A 23,575-nucleotide genomic window follows, 5' to 3' on the forward strand; every position below is an offset into this window, starting at 1 on the left:
AACCCTGCGGTTAAAGCCGTGACGCAGATATTGGCAGGGAAGGTTATGCGGAAGTGCTGCATAGATGAGGTGCCCACGTCGGTGGTTGCACTAGTAGCGCAATGCGCAGAAGGGGTCCAGTTCAACTGGGCAAACTATTTATGCGGAGAGTTCCTTGAGAACTGTCGCGAGGCACAGGAGCAGGGAAAAACCTTTCACTATGCATGGCTTCTATTGTCAATAGTACTGGTGGCATGGGAATTGCCCGAAGATAGCCAGTTCTCGACGATCGCGCAGGACCTTCCAGAGGCAGCGAAGTACGCTTTGCTGTGGGCAACTAGGGATGCACAAAGGATAAGGGACAACAAAATATTTTGGGTGTTCATGGAGATGAACATCAGAATGGGGATTAATTACAAGCCGCAGTTATCGCCCACAGTCTACAACAATCTGCAGAGCTTCGCGGAGTTCAAGGCAGATTTCCACCATGTCTACATCAAGGTGTGGAAGGACCCCGCGAAGACGTGGCGTGAGCTACCCTATCTGGCGACAGACGATGTCATCTTCACGGTCCTTGAGTCTTGGTTGCTGGAGTGGTGCGCTCTAGCTGGCTTCACGACGGAAGTAGAGAAGTCCGCCGCGCAACGGAAGAAGGAAGAGGCAAAAGTGTGGATGGCGCAGTTGGCAGAGAAATGTAGAAAGGAAGAAGCACCTGCTAAGGCCCAGGCGGCGCGTGACACTGCGAAGTTGGCAGAAGAGCAGCAGTAGCCAACAGAAGAAGAGCGTGAAGGACAGAAGTTGCCTTCGCTTGAGCTGGAGACCGATACAGAGCAAGGTGGCGCGGACTCGCAGACAACATCCACCCAGCTAAAACGTCCGTGCCCAAGAGAGTAGGTAGGGCCGCGAAAGAAGTCGAAGGCTTCAAAGACTTTGTTCAACCTGATCACCCTCACTGAGGGGGATCTCCATGATATTGGTGAGACGGTGAGGGACGTCACCGCGGAGGCCCTCTAGTAGTTTGAGGAGCAACACCAAATGGTGTTGGGGGCTCTCCGGATGCAGATACAAGAGTTGTAGGTGCGCACTCCATAGGCTGGCACTGTGTCAACCAGCCTCGCAGTAGGCACGTCTGCGGTCGAGGAAATGCTGCCGGATGACTAACACAATAGTGCTGCCAGATGGCACACTCGTTACAGAAAATGAGGCCGACATGCCTATGGTCAGCGGGTTGAAGGGAATCAGATTAAATGTGGCTGCGCTCCCTCGTGAGACACTCTATATTTTGCAGGATGGAGTCACTGCAGAATTACGAGCGAGGGAGGGTTGTGCGCTCCGGGTAATGAGCGAGCAGCGCATCAACATTGAACAGTTGAGCCTGCAGTGTGACGAGGTAGTGGCGCAGAACAGACAAATAGTGCAGGTGGTAGAGGAAGCCTGCCAGATGGTCCCAGAGTTGGCCATCCAAGTAGAAGAACCAGTGGAGGTGTGCGTTCGAAAATTAGCAGCAGGGGTGTGCGAGGCAAAGGAAGAAATGGCCAGGGTTCAGCTGGAGCTAAACCTTCAGATAACAGAACTGCAGTTGAAGGTGCAACCTTCAACTCCACCAGAGGTTAAGGAACAGCACGCCAATGCGATCACCACAGCAATGGCGGCGGTCAACAGTGCAGTGACAGACTGCACAAAGCTGTTCGAGCAGTTGTTCGAGGTCCTCACCACCCTGCAAGAGGACCCGAACATACAACACCTAGAGACAGAGGCATGCGAGCTGCAATAGAGATATGACAAAGTAAAAGGGATTGCGCAAACAGTTGCCCTTACATAGAGGCTCGCGAGGATGTAGCAGGCTAAAGCACTCAAGGAGCAGGTGGATGCTGCTCGACATAAGGAAGTTATTTTGAAGGCGTGCCTATAGCCATGGATTGATGAGGCGTACACCATTACAACCTCCATTGAAGCAAAGCTCACGCAACTGCAAGCAATGCAGGAAAGGATCCAGGGCAACAGTTCAGCCACCACGGTTATTGAACAATGCGTCGAGGAAGTACAGTAGACAGCCACTTAGTGCGCTGTCGAACTTGCAGCAATCCAGTCATAGTTGGGAGGTCTTCGTGCAAAGATCTCCGCACCGACAGAGTGACTCGAGGGCGAGTCACGATGTTTGTGTTGGGGGCCTGTTGGGCGCGAGATCCCCCAAGGGAAGTTTTGGGGCTTAGAGCCCAGATTTTGGTCAAAGATTGTAATTCTGATGTAAAGACTTCGCATTTTGTGGGCGCGGAGCACATAGTTTGTAAAAGAGTCATAGGGTTTTCTGCCCTCAATTTTGTTATTGTAATGTCGGCTGTAGAGATCTACCCATGGTCTGCGGACCATGGGATTGTATAAATAGAGCGAGGCTCTAAGTAGTTAAGAGATAAATTAATCACGATAAGGATGAAGAATTGAGTCATATCTGTGGAGAAAAGTCTAGTTTTGGGTCGTAGAGTAGGAGAAGGCTGTAACTGAGTGTGCAGAGGCCTAGTAGTCTGCAGCTGAGTGCATGGACCCCTGCAGCTAAGTGCGCGAGGCCTAGTAGTCTGCAACTAAGTGCATGGACCCCTGCAACTGAGTGCGTAGGGCAAGTTGAGTCTGTAATAGTTGGAAGTATTAATAAAGAGAAGTTTCCTATCATTTCTGTGTATTTATTTCCTGTTTTATGCATCTGTTATCTTGGGTATGAAATTCACTTCTAATACTTATATGATGCGCAAATGTGTATAATTGTATTGATTAAGTGAATACAAGATAGAATATCTATTTACGCGAAGTTAACTAAGATCTGTTAAGAAGATAAGTAAGATACGTGGTGTAGTTTGGGGAATTAGCACAGTTCACTGCAATAAGCAGCGCGAAGCATCTCAGCTCTTGATTAGGGTTGCGCAAAAGACAATTGTAACAGATCGTGAAGGTATTGAAGATTGGAATAGTGCGCGAAGCGACCTGCGCGAAGACAGGCATAGTTGGACTAAATTGCCATCACAGACATCTCAAGGGTGCAGAAACTTGGTTTCAGCATCCCCCCCATACTGCTTCAAGTGAGACTTCAGTCTGTGCTCCGCGCGTTGATGCTGAAAGGGCCAGTAGTGTAGGGATTTGTTTGGCTAAATGACTCCGAACCTGGGTCAGGCCACCATAAGCCAACAATATATTTGCTTTTGCTTGTAAGTGTTATTTTGGTGTTATTTTTCTCTTTGTTACATGATTAATGTATGGAATGTCTTGTCAAATCTTAATGTGCCCTAATTGAAATGTGAATTCATGAAAACACTGGGATTTTGAAGTATTGCATGCATTACATGTCAAGATATTGTGAATGAATGTTCCTAGAGGTGAGTTGTGCTTATTGCATCCTTAAAACTCCATCATTTCTTGCCAAGCAAAGTATAAATTCCTTTGTTACTAAGTAGCTGCCTCATTAGGGTTAGTGAAAGCTGCATTGGACTCCTTGATAGAGCGAAGTTCCTTCATCAAGGTCAATCTTGACTCCATTTCTCCCAATTGTTAAGGCACTGGGTCCCATTCCTAGTTGATCAACCTCCAATTTTTTTCCTTCACTTTTTCCATTTTTCTACCCAAACCATGGAAGGTCTCATAGGGCCTAGTGCGAAATGCATTAGGGTGGTTGTCTTGAAGTGCAAGATGGCATGCTATTGCGCTGGGGTCTCCTCTAAGTTTCGTCAAATTTTGAACGGATTCATGTGGCTAGATTAAGAGAAACCTCAAACCCTAGCTGCAACACCATTTCTAGCCTTAGGCTTCTTTGGTTAGCGGCTTTCCATAGGTCAATTACTCTTGAAAAATCACTAGAAGTTAACCATTCATTGACCTATCTTGCCATTGCTTGACTTAGGGTATTTTATTCCTCTTTGATCTTGCAAACCCTAGGCCTAGCTTGGATACCCTTAGGCCTATTTGTGGTCCCAAATTCTTATATGGTCATTGTTTCACAAAGACTTAAGAGGGATCCTTTATTCCTTTAGGAAGCCTTGATTCTAGTTATATCCCTTGTATTGAGTATCCCTTCCCCTCAGGTCTAGGCCTCCACCTCATAAGCCTTTCTTGGAGAGCCATTGCCTTACTTTTGAAGCAACCAAGCCATTATCTGATCCTCTCCTTTGAATGGGCTTTGGAAATCACCCTGCACCTTGCCATTGATCACTATTCTATTGATTTCGCATATACTGTGACTCCTCCCATTGGTGAAAGTTCGTAAAGAGCATGGGACACTGATTGAGGCGACAATGGGTCTTTGTCCCATTGTTGTCATTTGGTTTAGTAGTTGTCCCTTAGGTACCCCGCCTAGGACCCTTGCTAGATTGTGTGGCAATAGTTACATTTTCTTCATCCTCCTTCCGTTTCTGCCCCTTGCTACTATTGCTGGCAGTACCATTCGCAAGGTTGAGTCTCATCTCATTTTGAGTGAAGTCACTCCACAGACAATGCCATCTAGGTAGCGGATCTCGCCCATAAATTACTTGGACAAAGGTATGCCACTCCTTGGTGAAACCATTGAGAGTTGTTCTGACTAGCTCGCTATTTGATGTTTTTTCTCCAATGGTTGTAAGTTCATCTCTAACATTCTGAATCTTGGTGTGAGGTAGGGAGTAACACCTTCTCCCTTCTGCACTTTGGTGGTCCTTGACTTCTCCTTGAGAATCATCTTCTGATTATTTGATGGATTCTCACACAACTTTACTACAACATCCCACATTTCCTTTGCTGTTTTTAGTGAAGCAATATGCGGAACTATATGATCCCGAACGCCATCTAGGATCATCCTATTACTCTTTGGCCTTTTCTTTCTTGTACGTTGCCTGTTGCTGAGCATGAGTAGATATGGTAATAGTGTTCTTTGCATACTCCATTAGACCATATTCATCTAACAAGAACGACATTCTAGCCTTCCATATGCCAAATTAGGAGGCTCTATCTAATCTGTCTTGATCCCTAAGTCCTGCTATCGCCATCCATGCGAAACTCAAATAAGTTGGAGGTTAAGCCTGGAAACCTCCTTCTCTTTCTTGCTCGACTTCTCTTTTGCTACTCGCACCCCTCTCTGGAATGCGCATATCTGCTTGCCTTGGAAATCTTTCTCCAACAACTTGCAGTAGTTGGACTGGAAAGCCTGCTATTGCAACTGGAAATTTGAGAGAATCTGGAAATATCCTCTCTTTAGAGTGCTTTTCTTTTGTTATCCTTGCACAAATTTGTAGCAGAAACCCTTGCTGCAAAATTTTTGTGCCCAAATCTGCTCAACGAACTTGCTGATCTGCTCACCAGAATCCTCTATCCGGTGAATCCACTGCCTGCAATTTGTGCTTCGGAAGCTATTCGAATTTTTCCTCCACCTGGAATTGGATAGGGAACCCATTGACTTTGCAGTTCGCACCTCTGGTTGGCCTGCGCAGATCTGGAGAAATTGTGCCCAAATCTCCCTCTGAAGCTACACAAATTTTCTCCTCTTGGTTCTGGGTCTTTGATCTGATCTTCAATGCTCTGATACCCAGGATTGGGGATGAACTTACTTTCCGTGTCACAACTACAAGGCAAGGGCTATGACGTCTACTTCATCAAGGAGAAGGTATACGTCAAATACCCGAGCTGGAAAAAGAAAGTGCAGATCAGGATCAAAAGTAATCAGTTGTATAGATTACAACTAGAATCACCAATGGCACTAATAGGTAGTCATGGAGACAAGGACTTCAATGAACTATGGCAAAGAAGAATGCGTCACTTGCACCATGGAGCTCGGAGAATTCTCGGGAGCACTATAACAGGAGTTCCGGATCTTAGTATGGAATGAGATGATGTATGCAGAGGATGTGCTCTAGCAAAAGTATGCTAAAGCAACATTTCTTAGAAGTAAAACCAGGGCCAAGAGTGTACTAGGATTGATACACTTAGATATCTGCGGACCCATGTCCACTAAAACTCTTAGTGGTGTAGAGTACTTCCTCACCTTCATTGATGACCACTCAAGGAAATCTTGGATTTATTTTCTAAAAACCAAGGACAAGGTTTTTTGTCGATTCAAAGTGTTCAAGGCTCCAGTGGAGAATCTGACTGGGAAGAAAATAAAAGTTTTGCTCTCAGATAATGGTAGAGAGTATGTCGATAAGGACTTCACTGATTTTTGCACTAAGGAGGGCAAAAGAGAGTGGACAGCTCCTTACAATCTGGAGAAGAATGGAGTAGCAGAAAGAAAGAACAGGACTATTGTAGAAGCAACTAGGGCCATGATGTATGGTCAGGATATGCCAAAATTCTTGTTGGTAGAAGCATGCAACACAACAGTCTATGTTCAGAATATAACTCCTCATCGGGCATTGGGCAAGATTACTCCAGAGAAAGTCTTCACAGGGAAGACGTTTGAAGTCAGCCATTTCAGGATATTTGGGAGCTTAGCATATTGCCGCATACCCGAGGAAAAGAGGAAGAAGCTGGATCAGACTGCGGAAAAGGGATATCTGGTGGGATATAGCAAGAACACTAAGGCATACAGAATCTATCTTCTAGGGAGCAAGAAGTTAGTAGTACGACGAGATGTAAAGTTCATGGAGGACAGGGCTTTCATAAGATCTCGTGAGATGCCTTCCGAGGAGCAGTCGAAAGAGGAGCTGTTGGTTAAGCCTCTTCAACCAACAAATGTAAAGAATTCTTCCTCAGAACAGGAAGATTCTCAAGATGAGGAGGATGAACGAACAAAAGAACCTATTGGTAGAGGAAGAACTAGAAAGGAACTTCGTCAGATTCTGCGAGATGCAAAGGACGTCATCAGTGTGCCAAGAAACAATAAGAGGGAGTGCAAACAACCTGATAGATATCAGGCGTTAGTAGCTCAAGATGGAGAGCCTGCTAGTTTCAAAGAGGCAGCTCAACATCAGGTTTGGCTAGATGCGATGGTAGAAGAATTCAACTCCATAATGGTAAACGTTGTCTGGGAGGTGGTGCCAAGGCCTCAAGACAGATCAGTGGTAGGTTCAAGATGGATCTAGAAGATCAAATATGCTGCAGATGGGAGTGTTGAGAAATACAAGGCCAAGTTTGTGGCTAAGGGGCATGCTTAAAAACAAGGGATTGACTATGAGAAGACCTTTGCCCCAATAGCCAGGTATACATCTATTAGGACTGTGATATCTCTTGCAACCTAGATGGGATGGGAGATCCATCAGATGGATGTCAAAACAACATTTATGAATAGGGTAATAGAAGAGGAGGTATACATTGAACAACTAGAGGGCTTTGAAACTCATGAGAAGAAGTCTCATGTATGCAGATTGAAGGAAGCCTTGTATGGGTTGAAACAAGCACCGAGAGCATGGTATGGTCAAATAGATGGCTACTTGTAGATGATGGGATTTGTCAAGAGTGAAGCGGATCCGAATCTCTACTATCTGGTTGTAGAGAATGAGTCGCTAATCTTAGTGTTGTATGTGGATGATCTTTTTCTAACAGGATCATCCAGACTCATTGGGGACTGCAAAAGGGAGAAGGGAGAAATCTTCCTTTGGCAAGGGAGGTATGCTATAGAAATCCTGAAATTATTCAGGATGGAGGACTGTAGACCTATGGCTACTCCAATGATCACCAACTAGAAGAAGATTAATGCATCAAAAGACAAGGATGTCAATCCCACCCTATACAGGGAACTCATAGGGTCCCTGATGTATTTAGTCAATACCAGGCCAGACATCTGCTGCGTTGTAAACCCCCTCAGTCAGTTCGTGGTGGAACCAAAGAGGCCACACTGGGCAGTAGCCAAACACGTTCTCAGGTATTTACAGGGAACAGTTGATTATGGGCTCTTTTACACTAAAGGTAAGGATATTAGTTTGAGTGGATTCACTGATGTAGATTGGGCAGGAAGTTCAGTGGATTAGAAAAGTACCTCTGGGTATTGTTTTAACATTGGATCAGGAATGACCTCTTGGTGTAGTAGGAAACAAAAGTTCGTGGCTCTAAGCTCATCTAAGGCAGAATATATGGCAGCAAGCACAGCTTCGTGTGAGGCCATATGGCTTAGAAAACTACTGGTGAACCTATTCAGAAAGAATATGGAGGTGACCAGGATTATGTGTGACAATCAGAGTTGCATCAAGCTCTCTGAGAATCTAGTGTTTCATGATAAGTCGAAGCATATTGATATCCACTGTCACTTTGTCAGAGACTGTGTCCAACGAGGAGTTGTATGCTATAGGAGAACAGGTGGTGGACATCCTCACCAAGGCCCTTGGAAGGACAAAGTGTCACTACTTCAGGGAAAAGATGGGGATGGTGAAGAACCCGTTTTAGAAGCAAAAATGGTAGTGATAGTAGCACGGATGCAGAGGGAGTTGCAGTGCGGACACAGTGTTGGGAGAAAGGACCAGCAGCAACACAGATGCAGAGGGAGTTGTTGTACAGATGCAACAATGGTGTGGCAGAGCGATGGGAAGCAGTACAGGATTCAATAGTGCAGAGGAGTATGGCCGTGCTCATTGATCAAGGTGATGCTCATTGAGGAGTATTGCTAGAGCATAATCCTTGCTAAGAGAGAGTGTTGATTTGAGGTAGCATTGGATGTGCTCTAGCCACGAAAATTGGTGGAGAGGCTAAGGCACATGAAATATCCAATACCCAGAAAGGGTTTGGGCAGATTCTAAACAGTTTGGGAGATATTAAAATAATTAATATTTTTAATAAAGTCTCTAAGTCTAAACTTAGGGAAAGTAAAATATTAATGTGAATTAATATAAAATTAAAACAGTGCGAACAACGCATATGGATTTCCAATCACTCAATTAATTAATCATGAGCAAGCTAAGGCTCAATAATAAAACAGAGATATTTACAATAATAGAAACATCAAGTTTCTATGTAGAATATGGAAACAATCAGTTTCATCTAAGAAACTGCTAAAAGAATGAGCATTAAATACTAAATAGGAATATTCTAATACCCTCCCTTAATGCTCAATCTATTTACAACACCAATAGACCCTCTGAATTTTACAAATTTATCAGGACCAAGAGGCTTGGTGAAAATGTCGGCGGGCTGCTCTGTTGTGGGAACATATTGCAACTGAACCGAGCCATCTTCAACAAGCTGGCGAATGTAGTGGCAATGAGTTTCCACATGCTTTGTTCGTTCATGAAAGACTGGATTCTTGGCAAGTTTGAGCACTCCCTGATTATCACAAAACAAAGAAGTAGGCCCTGTCTGGGAAACATGCATATCTGCCAGCATACGTCGAAGCCAAACTGCCTCACAGGATGCCTTGACTGCTCCCTGATACTCTGCTTCTGTTGAGGATAGAGCCACTGCCTGTTGCTTCTTACTAGTCCAAGTAACAGCACCGGATCCTAGATTAAACACATACCCAGCTGTAGATTTACGGTCATCAACCGAACCAGCCCAGTCAGAATCAGTGTAACCACTGAGTATAGGATTGGAACTTCGAGTGTATAGGAGGCCATAATCAGAAGTGCCACGCACATATCGTAGCACACGCTTTGCTGCTTTCCAATGATCAGCTTTAGGAGCTGACATGAAGCGGGAAATGTAGCTTACTGCAAAACTGATGTCAGGTCTGGTAGCAGTAAGATAGATGAGACTGCCCACTAATTGCCTGAATAAAGTTTCATCCACAAGGGGAGAGGATGACTGTGCTGAAAGTTTGAGCCCTGGTTCCATAGGAGTCGTGGCCGGTTTGCAATCCTGCATTCTGAACCTGTCCACAAGATTTTTGGCATACTTGGACTGAGAGAGAAAGATCTGATTTTCAGTTTGCCAAACTTCAACCCCCAGACAGTAATGAAGAAGTCCCAAGTCTGTCATCTCAAAAGTTCTGCATAAATCTTGTTTGATCCCATGGATCAAATGTGCAGAGCTGCCAGTAATGATAAGGTCATCGACATAGACAAGCACAAACAAGATATCATCACCAGTATGCTTGATGTACAGGTTTGCATCAGATGGGCTCCGCTGAAAACCCTGATCTGTCAGGTACTGATCAATTTTCATGTACCAAGCCCGAGGAGCTTGTTTCAATCCATAGATTGCTTTAGCTAACCAACACACTTTCTGTTGTTGACCAGCAACCTTGAATCCTAGAGGTTGCGTCATGTAGACTTCTTCTTGGAGATCACCATTTGGGAAAGCACTTTTTACATCCATCTGATGAACTTTCCAATTGAACTGAGCTACTAGAGCAAGGACAAGCCTTATGGTACTCATCTTGGCTGTAGGAGCAAAAGTCTCCACATAGTCGATGCCTTCCTTCTGTGAGAACTCTCTAGCCACAAGCCGAGCTTTATACTTGTCTATGGTTCCATCAGCTTTGTATTTCACTTTATACACCCATTTGCAGCCTATGGGCTTTTTCCCTGCAGGAAGATCAGAAAGTGTCCATGTGTGATTCTTCTGAAGACTCTGGAATTCGGCTTCCATATCCTGTTCCCACTCAGATGTACCCTTAGCCTCTGAATAGGTTTGAGGCTCAAAAATACTGTGTAGGTTAGCCATAAGAGCAAAATTGACTGTAGACTGTTGTCTGTTCTTATGTCTAGAAGTTCTACCTTCAAGGAGCTCATCATCCCGGAGATCACCAATGGTTTTAGCCCACCATTTAGGCCGAAGAGTAGAAGAACCAATATCAAGAGTAGAGGAATCAATATCAGGAGGAGGTGGAGAAGACTCAAGATCAATAGGGGCCGCAAGAGGAGGGTTATTTTCTGGAGGAAGTTCAGATAGAGTATTATCAAATACTGATGCTACATCATCCCTCCCATCAGGTGGACCGACCGGAAGAAGAACACTGTGAGGCTGATCCTCAGAACACTGCTCATAAGAAGAAGACTGAAAGAATCCTCTGTCTTCATCAAATACTACATCCCGACTGAAGCTAAGACGACCAATGGCTATATCTATCAGCCTATAGGCCTTGTGATGATCACTGTACCCTGTCATCATGAGTTTCTGACTTTTGGAATCCAACTTAGAGCGCTTAGCAGCTGGAATCCAAACATATGCAACTGAGCCAAATACTTTGAGATGACTGATCTTAGGCTTACGGCCAGACGAAACTTCTTCAGGAGTCTTCCCTGTAACAGCCTGAGTGGGTGATCGGTTAAGAAGGTAAACAACAGTAAATACTGCTTCAGCCCAGAATCTGTTTGGAACACTCCTGTGTTGTAACATGGAACGAGCCATTTCAACAACCGTGCGGTTGCGACGCTCGACAACACTGTTCTGCTGAGGAGTGTAGGGTGTGGTTAACTGACGTTTGATGCCATGAATATCACAAAAGTTGGCAAAAGCTGAAGAACAAAATCCCCCCCCATTGTCGGTCCTAAGAGTCATGATGTTACAGCCAGACTCTTTTTCAACTAAGGTTTTAAACTTCTGAAAGGTACTAAGTGCATCAGATTTATTTTTTAGAAAATACACCCACATCTTTCTGCTGAAATCATCTACAATAAGTAAAAAATATTTGCAAGCAGTGATAGAAGCTATATTCATAGGACCACAAATATCACCATGAAGTAACTGAAGTACCTTAGATGCTCGCCAAGATTCTCCATCCTTGAATGGAGACCGATGTTGCTTTCCCGCTTGACAGGCGCCGCATACCCCCAATTGCTGAGTCTGAATATCAGGTAATCCTGACACAAGTCCCTCCCGAGAGAGCTGAGAGAGATACTGCATATTTAGATGCCCATATCGCTGATGCCATAGAGTACTGATGGGAGAGACACGTGCTGCTAGAGCCACTTCTGGAGAGTCACCGGTGTCAAGTAGTCTATATAGGCCATGGTCCTCTTGGCCAACAACAATTGTTATACTAGTCTCCCTGTCAATAATGGAGCACTTGTGCGCACTGAACACTACATCAAGCTGAGGAGAATTCCTCATAATCTGGCTGACAGACAGCAGATTAATTTCCATACCAGGAACATAGTATACATTCAAGAAGATGAGTGTGCGCCCACCAGACTGGATCTGAACCGTACCTCCGCCAACCACTGTGTATTTTTTACCTCCACCAAATACCACGGAATCACTGAAAGGTGAGAAGTCAATAAACTAGTCACGCCTGTGAGAGAAATGGCGTGATGCACCAGAGTCAATGTACCAAGCAGAGGACGGTACATGATCTGACGACCTTTTAGCCATAAAGGCGTAAAAGACAGATTCTGTCTGCTCGGAATATTCCTGACTGCCTTCCAACATGAGACTGGTTAACGAAGCCATCTGCATGTTTCCCAAGATATGGAAAAAATACAAAAAAATCCTGCACGGATTTCAATGCGGATGCTGGCTGATCCAGACAAAATTGACAGATGCTGATATAATAGAAAATATAACCAGAAATCGGTCTGAGGAGCGGTTTCAAGAAATTATATATATAGCATGATCGTTTACTAAAATAACTTACTCGGCAAAACAAAACCCCACAGGCTTTCAGCGCTACCCGAAACACAACAAACGCTACAGCAAACGAAAGTACTCACACCTGATTTAAGTCATCTGCTGTAACTGCTCCACCACGCTGCAGACTCTCACACGTCTGCGTAGAAGAAATATAGATAAAGAAATTCAGAAAAAAAATTCCGTTGTTTCGTTACGCTGTTTTCTTCACCAATAGCTGTGCCGACAGGAAGACGGGCAATTATTTCTGCGCGGTTCCAAATACTTCCGCGATGGCTTTCTCGGTCACGGTTCAGGGCATCGAGGATGAAATCGAACCACAATGAAATTTGCAGTTTGATAAAGGACTCTCTATATTGTATTAAAAAAAATTAATTTGGCTGAGCAACGTGGACCGACAGAAGGGCTATGCCGTCGATTGCGTATCAATTTCGCTGCTATATTGCATCAAAGAGATTAATTTGGCTGACGTGGACAGACAGAAGTGCTATGCCGTCGATTTCTTATTAATTTCACTGCATGCCGTCTTCAGAGATGTCGAGAATCATGTCGTCGTCCACACTGTAAACGAAATTCGCGCCCTCGGCCTGCAGCACAAGCTGGAAGCGCATGTAGTATATGAATCGATACTGACAACGGAACCAAAATATATGAATCGAGGATGAATCGATACAAGCTGGAAGCTGGCACCGGAACCAAAATCGTAAGTGGAGCCGACGGAGAAGATTCGAGAATTGATATATAAATCGATACTGGCTCGCAGGGAGAACTCGTTGGGGCTCCCCAAAACCACAACCCACACGCTGTGGAATGGTAGAGTCTGATGCAGCAGGGCGTTCAGCCGCTAATGCTACAGAGGACGGCAGGCGGAGCAGCTCGCGCAGCGTCTCGGAGCCGCAGGTGCGCTGCTGGAAACCACAATCAATCGATTGCAGGCACGTAGTTTCCAAGAAATTGCCCAGATCCAAAGACACTCACATTGACCCTAATAGAAACTAACGAAGAGCAATTTCGAAATGAAGTACTGAATTTTTCAAACTTATGAAAAATTATTTCGAAAAAAATCCCTGTGCTCTGATACCATAAAACAGTGCGAACAACGCATATGGATTTCCAATCACTCAATTAATTAATCATGAGCAAGCTAAGGCTCAATAATAATACAGAGATATTTACAATAATAGAAACATCAAGTTTCTATGTAGAATATGGAAACAATCAGTTTCATCTAAGAAACTGCTAAAAGAATAAAAATAGCAACAGCTAAAAGAATGAGCATTAAATACTAAATAGGAATATTCTAATAAAAATTGTGTTAGAATGGTCCAAAAGTCATGGATCAGGCTAGATCTAATATTAGCCGTTGATTAGGGACTTTATCTCGGTTGTTGATTTGTCAACGAGAAAAGTATAAGAGGAGGCTTGAGGGTTACTTGGAGAACACACTGAGGGAGACTAGTGAGTTCAATTTCTGGAGTGGGGTTAGCTGAGAAATTGAACTAGTGGTCTGGTGAGCAGTTAGGAGGCAGTAAGTACGGAACAGAGAGATGGGATCAACCACTAGAGATCAGCGCTGAGGCAGGAGAGGTAAATGCAGAGGCAGCAGGAGACTGCACAGTCATTAATTGGGTGACGCAGAGAGGCCCATGGTTGACGTAGAGGGTTTGAGAGCCGTGCAGAGGTCAGTCGGGCTGACGCTGGGATTGGGAGAAGTGCTGGAGAATTTTTTCTCTCTGTGGGTAGCCAGTTTGGCACCCTGTTGTATTGAAGAATTCCTGAATAAGAAAAATCTCCCTTGCTGCACCGGTTTTCCCACATTGAGTTTTTCTTGGGACTATTCACCAAAATAACTTTGTCAATGTGTTGATTCTTGTGCATATGTTTGTTTCTGCATTACGGTGTGGTATCTGTAGCAATATTTATTTTAATGTTTATTGAAGTAATTTCATAAATAACTTATTGTGGATGAAGTAGGACAAATAAATCAGTTGCTGCAGTGATAGAATTTTCACAGCTTCAAGAGCCATCTCTAGACTTCGAACATATAACTTAGTTATAATTCTTGGATAGGCCTCTGAAATTTTGGATCTCACAGAAGGTTCAGATTTCTTAGAAGTAATTTTAGACCTTAACATCTGAGCACAATACTTCACTTTCTCCTTCAAAAGACTCGGCCTTGAATGGACTATTTTCTTAGCCTCTCAGATTTTTGAAGTAGAGCTTTAATGCTCTTCAAAACCCTCGCTCTTCCTTGCTCAGGCCTGCGACCTAGTTACTGTGGCAAGGGCTAATATAGTGTGCCCAAAATTCGTTCTCCTTTCTCCTAGGAGCTTGGTCTTAGAGATCTAGTGTTTCTTCTGAAGCCTGTGTGATCTTCTTACTGCCCTTATGCCATCAAACCAAGCTCTGATACCATGTTGAGAAATCTAGGGCATCATGTATTTAACTTGATTTCTCTTCTATTATGACATTATCTTATGATGTTTCACTTGTTATATCTTCTTTCAATTTGTTATGTTCTTATCATTAAGACTAATGCCAATCCATGAAGATCACAAACAAAAAGGGAACACAAGATATAGGCACACAGCCAGGGAAAAACCCCTAAGTAGGGGAAAACCCAGTCAAGAACTCTTCCTTTAGTAGATTCAAATCACAGTGAGACAACCAAGACTCTTGACACCTAGACCAAGAAACAACCTTCCATCCATCAAGTCAGCCTAGCACACATTTGTTGGTCCATTTCTTCATATGTTAATGACACGTAGCTCATCTTGGCTTTCTTATACTTCAATCCTACAATAGTAGTCATCTTAATCTTCAGTCTTGTAGCTGCATGAAGTCTTAGACCTGTCATCTCATGGAACCTCGGTCTTGTAGTCATATATAAGTCTCAGTCAAATATTTTTGGTCCTCAAGCTTTAGTCCTGTAGTCTTGTATAGTCTCGGTCCTTTAATTGGATAAGGTCTTGTTCCTGTAATTAGATAGAGTCTCGGTCCTCATGAAGGCACAGTTCTCATACTTCATTCTATAGTTACCTCTTGTAGCCTCGAACATCAACCAATGCTTTTGTTGTCTGATGATCCGAAATCTATTATTAGCCTAAACTTCGCTTGTCTGCAATTCTCTTTTCTTCGTTGTTCTATAATCCTCTGAGTTGCTTGACTTACTCTCCATCTGTTCGAGTTCAATAGGCTATATATAGTTGTTACTATCTATAGTTGAGGCTGACATGAATAATTTGAGGAGTCAACTTGCAAAGGATTAATTTTGAGGTCGACTTGCAAGGAGACCAGGGCTGACTTGATGGAGGAGAGTTAGGACTTTAATTTGACACTCAAATATTTTTCTATCATGTTCCCAAGAAAGGTTTCTTACAACAAACTTTCATTTTGACTCAACAGAAAAATCCTAGAGGCCTACAATGGAGGCTTGATCTATGTCCATTGACCCAAGCATGAAATCCATGCTTTAATAAGTCAAATTAATAATAATAAAAATTTCTTTTGACACATTTATTACATCTTGAATCAAGTACAATTATGAAGATTGACACTAGTTACATTTTTCAACAAGGAACACCTAATAGGGTCGTCTATTAACAACGCCTACCTAGGGAGGTAACACCATTACATAAGGCCCCAATTTTGGAAGAGAAGTCTCATATGAAGTGTTATTTTTCCCATTTCTTTCAAGCTTGGTTCACTTAGATGCAATAATGATTAATGTACCCGATGATGAAAGTTATAGCACTGAATATTGTGTGTAATTGGCAAGTGGTTCCATCTATAGGTTTGGGCAACTTAACTGGGTCTAGGTCCTCCAAAGGAACATGTTGACACCCACAGGTGATGCGTTGAAAGCCATGGGACTCAAACAATTATAGAGCATCATTCATAGTCATGGGAACCTTCAACACTCAAAACATCCTTGCATTTGCTTTATCATTCATGGGATGATGCACCCAAACTAGCATGCCCCCAGTTGGCTTAGCAATGATCACATGGTTTGGCAGTTGATCTAGGGCCTAGATGAGGTTCGTCTCATGCCTTGAGACATGGGAGGGCTGACACCTTCTTCAATGCCCTCGATGTTGGAGCAGAATAAAGCTATTCATCACTTGGAGACCCAATTTTGTGCCCTGCTTGACTTACTCTCCATTTGTTCGAGTTCAATAGGCTATATATAGTTGTTACTATCTATAGTTGAGGCCGACATGAATAATTTGAGGAGTCAACTTGCAAAGGATTAATTTTGAGGTCGACTTGCAAGGAGACCAAGGCTGACTTGATGGAGGAGAGTTAGGACTTTAATTTGACACTCAAATATTTTTCTATCATGTTCCCAAGAAAGGTTTCTTACAACAAACTTTCATTTTGACTCAACAGAAAAATCCTAGAGGCCTACAATGGAGGCTTGATCTATGTCCATTGACCCAAGCATGAAATCCATGCTTTAATAAGTCAAATTATTAATAATAAAAATTTCTTTTGACACATTTATTACATCTTGAATCAAGTACAATTATGAAGATTGACACTAGTTACATTTTTCAACAAGGAACACCTAATAGGGTCGTCTATTAACAACGCCTACCTAGGGAGGTAACACCATTACATAAGGCCCCAATTTTGGAAGAGAAGTCTCATATGAAGTGTTATTTTTCCCATTTCTTTCAAGCTTGGTTCACTTAGATGCAATAATGATTAATGTACCCGATGATGAAAGTTATAGCACTGAATATTGTGTGTAATTGGCAAGTGGTTCCATCTATAGGTTTGGGCAACTTAACTGGGTCTAGGTCCTCCAAAGGAACATGTTGACACCCACAGGTGATGCGTTGAAAGCCATGTGACTCCAAACAATTATAGAGCATCATTCATAGTCATGGGCACCTTCAACACTCAAAACATCCGTGCATTTGCTTTATCATTCATGGGATGATGCACCCAAACTAGCATGCCCCCAGTTGGCTTAGCAATGATCACATGGTTTGGCAGTTGATCTAGGGCCTAGATGAGGTTCGTCTCATGCCTTGAGACATGGGAGGGCTGACACCTTCTTCAATGCCCTCGTTCTGTGCCCCAAACCCACATTTGGGGGCTACAAGATGATTTTTAGAGAGATCTAAGGGCCAACCCCTAGACCTTGATTTCAGGGGCCCTTTGCACTTGTCATTGTTGATTTCGGGTAGCATCGGATGTGCTCTAGCCATGAAAATTGGTGGAGAGGCTAAAGCCAATGAGATCTCGAAGACTCAGAAATGGTTTGGGCAGATTCTAATTCGTTTGGGAGATACTAAAATATTTAATATTTTTAATGGAGTTCCTAAGTCAACTTAGGAAAAATAAAATATTAATGGGTATTAATATAAAACTGGGTTAGAAGGTTCCAAAAGTCATGGATCAAGACAAATTTAATCTTAGCCATTGATTAGAGATTTAATCTCGGCCGTTGAAGGACCAACAGGAAAAGTATAAGAGGAGGCTTGAGGGTCAGTTGGAAGAGACACCAGAGTGATCAATCATTCGATTTACTAGAGCGGGGTTTGCTAAGTAAAGTCGAATTAGTGATCAGCAACGAGGGGCAGTGAGTATTGGACAGAGAGGCAGAGATAGTGCCGAGAGACCAACGCAGAGGCAAAGAGGCAGATGCAGAAGCCAGAGCATGCCACACAGAGCCCAACAAAGATAGTGCAGAGGCCAGAGGGCCCGCGTCACCCACGCAGAGAGCAGCAGGAGTGACGCAAAGGGTCCCAGAGGCTGCGCAATGCCTTAGAGCGCTGATGTAGAGGGTTTTGAGGCTGACGCAGAGGCCAGGAGCGCTGACGCAGTGCTTCAGTGTTGCTAGAGAGGGTTTTGTGGGGCAGGTTTTCTAAATACCTGCTTTCGAATAGAGAGGTATTACTGCTGGTTGTTTTTCTTTGTCGGGTGAGTCAGTTTGGCACCCATTGGTATTCAAGGATATACTGCATAATAATAAACCCTCAAAATTTTTTGCATCGGTTTTCCCGCATTGGGTTTTTCTAGGGACGAATTGTCCAAAAATAACGGTGTCACTTGTGTGTTTGTTTTCTTTCAGCTGTTGATGTATAGATGGTTGAGACTGTATTGTGTTTATTTCGTTATTTATATGTTTTAAATAACTTGTTCGTAATTAACAAGTAGAAGAAATAAACCAAAAGAATACAGATTAAATTTCTAACAGATAGACTTAGAAATTTCAACAGCCATGGCACCAGAGGAGCTCAACACAAGCCATGGAAGGGAAATCCACTAGCATGATGTTAGCTTTATGTCACTTCAGCTCATACTTGCGGAGAATAATTGGTTTATATTGAAAGCTACAAGGTTAGCTTGTGCCCTTGCTTGTAGTTTTCTTGTTATTTTATGATTTGAGAGGCTTGTAGGCTAAAATAGGAGTTAGTAGATGACATATATATTAGAGATCATTTCACTTGATCTCTCATCATCTCATCACTTGGAATTTCAGCCTTCTTAAGCAATTCATATTTTTGTCTTGTGGAGGATTTAGAGTAATCTCAATTGAGTTGCACGAAACAGGGAAATGGGTATGAGTTTCCGAAACGGGCACAGGTACGAAACATGACCCCCCTCAAATTTTGGAAACGGGGAAACACAATATATATATATATATATATATACTAGGACATTTAAGAAATATGTGCAATCATAAAGCATATATGATACATTCTAATTTATTACATTATGATTAAATTGTCAATTGTTAATGCATAAACTATAAGTCTCTAAATTTACATCACATTTACTCATGAATGATCACATAATGAAAATATAAATATCCAAAATCAGCCTCGAGAAATTTCTAATTTCTTGTCTCGTGCTTGATTGGGAGTCTCCTCCTACATAGTTGAGCAACCTTAGTGCTCTTGATTAAATACAAGTTTCATACCTTAGTACCCTACATGCTCTTGATTATTGGGAGTCTCCCATGCATAGAGGGCTTGGTTCTCTTGATTAAATACAAGTTCCATACCCTAGTACATGACAAAATCCAATGGAAACGTTGCAATCCCCCCAATCCTGAAATCTTGAAAAACAGATAACTCTGCTGGATTTTGAGTGAGATCTAAAATTCTACTTTCTCCATATGAAATCCAATGAGGGCGAAACAACTCTCAAACATCCTGAGTCATTTCATGGTAATGTTAAAAATTTAAGTAAAAGGATATTCATCCTTTTACTTTAAGAATTTAACATTACCATGAACTGCATATCAACACTAGGGCCATAGGCTTGAACATTCGGTTACCCCACTCAATTTTATTTTATTTTATTTTTTTATTTTTATTTTTTTTATAACTTGAGAGACATCTAGAAGCATCTAGAGGATATTTGAGTCGCCCAATAAAAAATTAGAAGTGAAAAAATAAAAAAAAATACAAGAAAAAGTCAAGTTACAAGAGGAAATGCCGTCGTACGGCCCAGAAACGCGTTTCTAGCCGTACTGGCCATGTTTCCTCCTCAAGAAACGGGCCAGTACGGCCGGAAACGCGTTTCTGGGCCATACCGTACGGGTTTCCCCATTTCTGTTTCGTTTCCATACAGAAACGGACCCCTTGCCCATGTTCCCTGCAACTTAGAATCTCAATGAACTTTGACATTTGGGGCATATTTGTTTATCTTTGGAGCTATTCTTTGGATGAATGGAATGTATTTTTTGCATGTTATCTTGTAAGTGTATCTAGATGTTGAAAACTTATCTCTTACATGTCAAATGTATGAAATTTGATTGATTCTAGTAATTACAATTGTGCCCTAATTTGCTGAATATCTATTGAATGCTAATCTAGATGTTCTATTGCATGAATTACTCATAAATAATGTGTAGATGAATTTCCTTAGTGGCGAACTCTTCGTAGCTCTCTCGTGAAAAATCCATCTTCCATTGCATAGGCAATTGTTGGAATTTTGCTTGCTAGGGAATCAAAATTTTGGCCTCCTTAGAAGCTCTTTGGCTAATGTAACACATTAACGACTCCATACTCCCAAGGAACAAGAGATTGGTCCATTTGGTTGGTGATCAATATAATCTTTTATCCATTTTCTCTCTCTTAATTTCATTCCTTTCAAGGCTAGGATAGAAATCTAGGGCTTGATGTGAATTTTTTGGGAGGAAGGATTTTGGTGATTGGAGAGCCTAAAAATCAAGAGGGTATGGTTTGCCACAAAACCTGTCAATTTAGTAGGCATCCCCTCCAATTTCATCCATAAATTCTTTTGTGCTAGGTGTTTTCCTTGAGAGGGTGTTAAGAAATCAAGATGCTTGTAGATTAGGGCAGATTCTTCTTAACTTGATAATTACTTGTGAATGTTTGTTGGCTTCTTATATTCTCTTCATCAAGCAATCACCAAAATGTACAAAACATGAAGATCACAAGAGACAAAGAACACAAGAAATTAGGCTCCAAGCCACGGCAAAACCCCACAAGGGGGAAAACCCATGAAAATCCTCTTTTTATAGAATTAGACCAAATTGAGATATCCAAGTCCCAAGACCAAGACCAAGACTACCACAAAGATCCCAAGTCAACCCTCCAAGTCTTCTCAACAAGTCAAAGTCAACAAAAGTCAACACTTGTCAAATCTCTAAAATCTGGTCATCTGAAATTTTGGCCCTCAAAATTTCTGGCTTGCAATAGCATATAATGTTCCTTAGAAAAACTTGCACGTGTGAACAAAATTAGGGCAGAAAACAAGATATTCCTCTCCTTTGACTTCGCTCTCTCTCCATTGACTTTCACTAGTTTTCCTTCTTCTTGCAGATAAATCGATGTGATGGATGGATGATAGAATGAGGCCGGACGCATTGTATTTATACATGACCAAGAGGTCGAATAGCTGCCTCTTTTGGCTGACTTGTCCAAGGAGGGTTGACTTGGTCTTGTGGAGGACAAGTTGACTCTTTGACTCAAATAAAAATATTTTTTTTTCTTACAAGAAGTCCAATGGGACTTTGACTCAATTACATTTCTTTGACTCATAATAATTCTCTTTTGACTCAATAAACCCTATAAGCATGAAGAACATGCTTTGACTAAAAATAAAATAATAATGATGAATATAGTACATTAATGATACATTTGTATCACATTATGAACATTGACACTAGTTACATTCCAACAAAGGGAAACCCTAGTTCTTCTTCCCTCAACTTAAGGACTTCCTTGAAGATTTCATGAGCCTTGGCCTAGCTATCATACATTGTAAGAAACCTTTTTTCCTTTGCTTGAGCTTGAGTTGCTCGAACACGTCAAATTTATCAAAGCCTAGGTCTTGTGCATTTGTTTCTAGATCCCTTCTTAGAAAGTGAATTGCTTCCTTGTGAAGCCTTGAACCTAAAATATGTCTTTCTTGAAGACTTTCTAGTGAGATAATTTCACACAGTAACCGTAGAATACCTATTATAAGTGACCTCTTTTCTACCGGGACTCCTCCCATCAATGAAAGTTTGTAAAGAGAAGGGGGTTTCGCCTGTGGTTGCTTCTAGGTCCAGTGTATACCTTGTAGGGTTTCCCTCTCGAATGTCTGCTAGATTTTGCAGCAACACACAACACTATTGATCTCGAAGACATTGTGCTAAGAGATGAAATAGAACTAGGAGTATTATAATCACATTACAAAGAAACTTTGCAAACATTGAAACTTGAATCAAAAACTAGGATGACTCTCCACCTTTGAAGATGGAACTACTTGGGACAGCATGCTAAGAAGAGGAAATTGGTAGAAGTATCTCTCCTTAGGAATGCTTTGAGGACAAAGGATTTTTGGAGGGGGTGGAAATGTAACAAACATAAATAATAATAATTATGAAATAAAGAATCAAGGGTCATGTGCATTCGCCACATATTTATAGATTGTCACATGGACCGAAATTGGTAGAAGTAGCTTTCCTTAGGAATGCTTTAGGACAAAGGATCTTTGGAGGGGGTGGAAATAAAGATCAAGGGTGATGCCTCTTCACCTTGAACTGGAAGTGCATATTTGTATATTGTCACAAGGATCATTGTGAATCATCCCACTGTCAATGAATCATTATTCATTATATATTTTTACGTTTTGTGCTATTTTCATCATAGATTTGTTCGTATTACTTATCTCATTTTGTTGCAGGGTAGTTGTGTCATTGGCTGAAGCATTAAACTCATCAAAGATCGTAAAATGAGTAACGCTAATATTCATGTTTCCACAGTTATTTTTTATATGGGAATTATTTTATTTGCATAACGTTTGATTCCTACATATAACTTAGGGTAATGGGAGTGGACTGGTCATAAGGTTGCCCGACCCCAAATTATATATAGCCCAGGTATTTATGAGAGTTCCTTTAATCAACAGTCAGCCCCCGTTAGGACTTACAGGTGGAAAATGTTGCAATAATGGTAATAGTTATTGAAAAAAAATAATGGCAATAATGGTAATAGTTATTGAAAAAAAATAGTCTAGAAACTGAAATTCTAAAACATATTTCTATAATATAGCTCAATAAAATAGTAAGTAGCAATTTTTGAATGATAGGTCCAAAAGACCTTGGCTCTGTCCCCCCTCCCAGGAAAGAAGAAGTATAACGGTTGTTGTTGTGATTATTCCCTATTACGAAAACATTTTCACTGTATTCTGACACGTACTGCATAGATGACATTTGTCCTGTTCTGAATATCGAACTAGGAAGTGAATTTTTTTCGAACCTTTGACAGATGGCACTAATATGGACAGGGGATTTCTAGACATCGTTGAAACCATCAAAGGATATCTCCCAGAGCCTCGAGGTCTACATTTTGGGCGTGAAATATTTAGGGGATGCAGGTGAAGTCCCCATGCCCCTCGGGACATCCCCTTCCAAAGTAAGACATGCCCTTCAGTCCTCGGATCCTTGAGGACGGGGAAATGTAATGGGTGCATCCTCAAGTGTGAGATGGGTCCCTTTGTGACACACATGCACCCATATATATAGTCAACTGAATCACAACAGTATGCTGTATGAACTAGCTTAACTATTTAACTGAGATGCACTCGAGATGCACTCGAGCTTACTGATCATTTTGTTTCCAACATTTCATCAAGGTTTGCTTATCACCATGTATTAATAATTATACTGTTTACAACCACA

General features: G+C 42.0%; 1 protein-coding gene across 2 annotated transcripts in view; it reads left to right on the top strand.

The window, feature by feature from the left end:
- LOC149212926 (uncharacterized) overlaps positions 1 to 23,575 on the top strand; it is a 261,965-nt gene that overhangs the window by 237,332 nt on the left and 1,058 nt on the right. The window lies entirely within an intron of this gene.

Source organism: Pinus tabuliformis, chromosome 1_1 (assembly GCF_031772625.1).
Source record: "Pinus tabuliformis cultivar Carrire ecotype Pingquan chromosome 1_1, CPIR1, whole genome shotgun sequence".
Lineage (NCBI taxonomy): Eukaryota > Viridiplantae > Streptophyta > Pinopsida > Pinales > Pinaceae > Pinus > Pinus tabuliformis.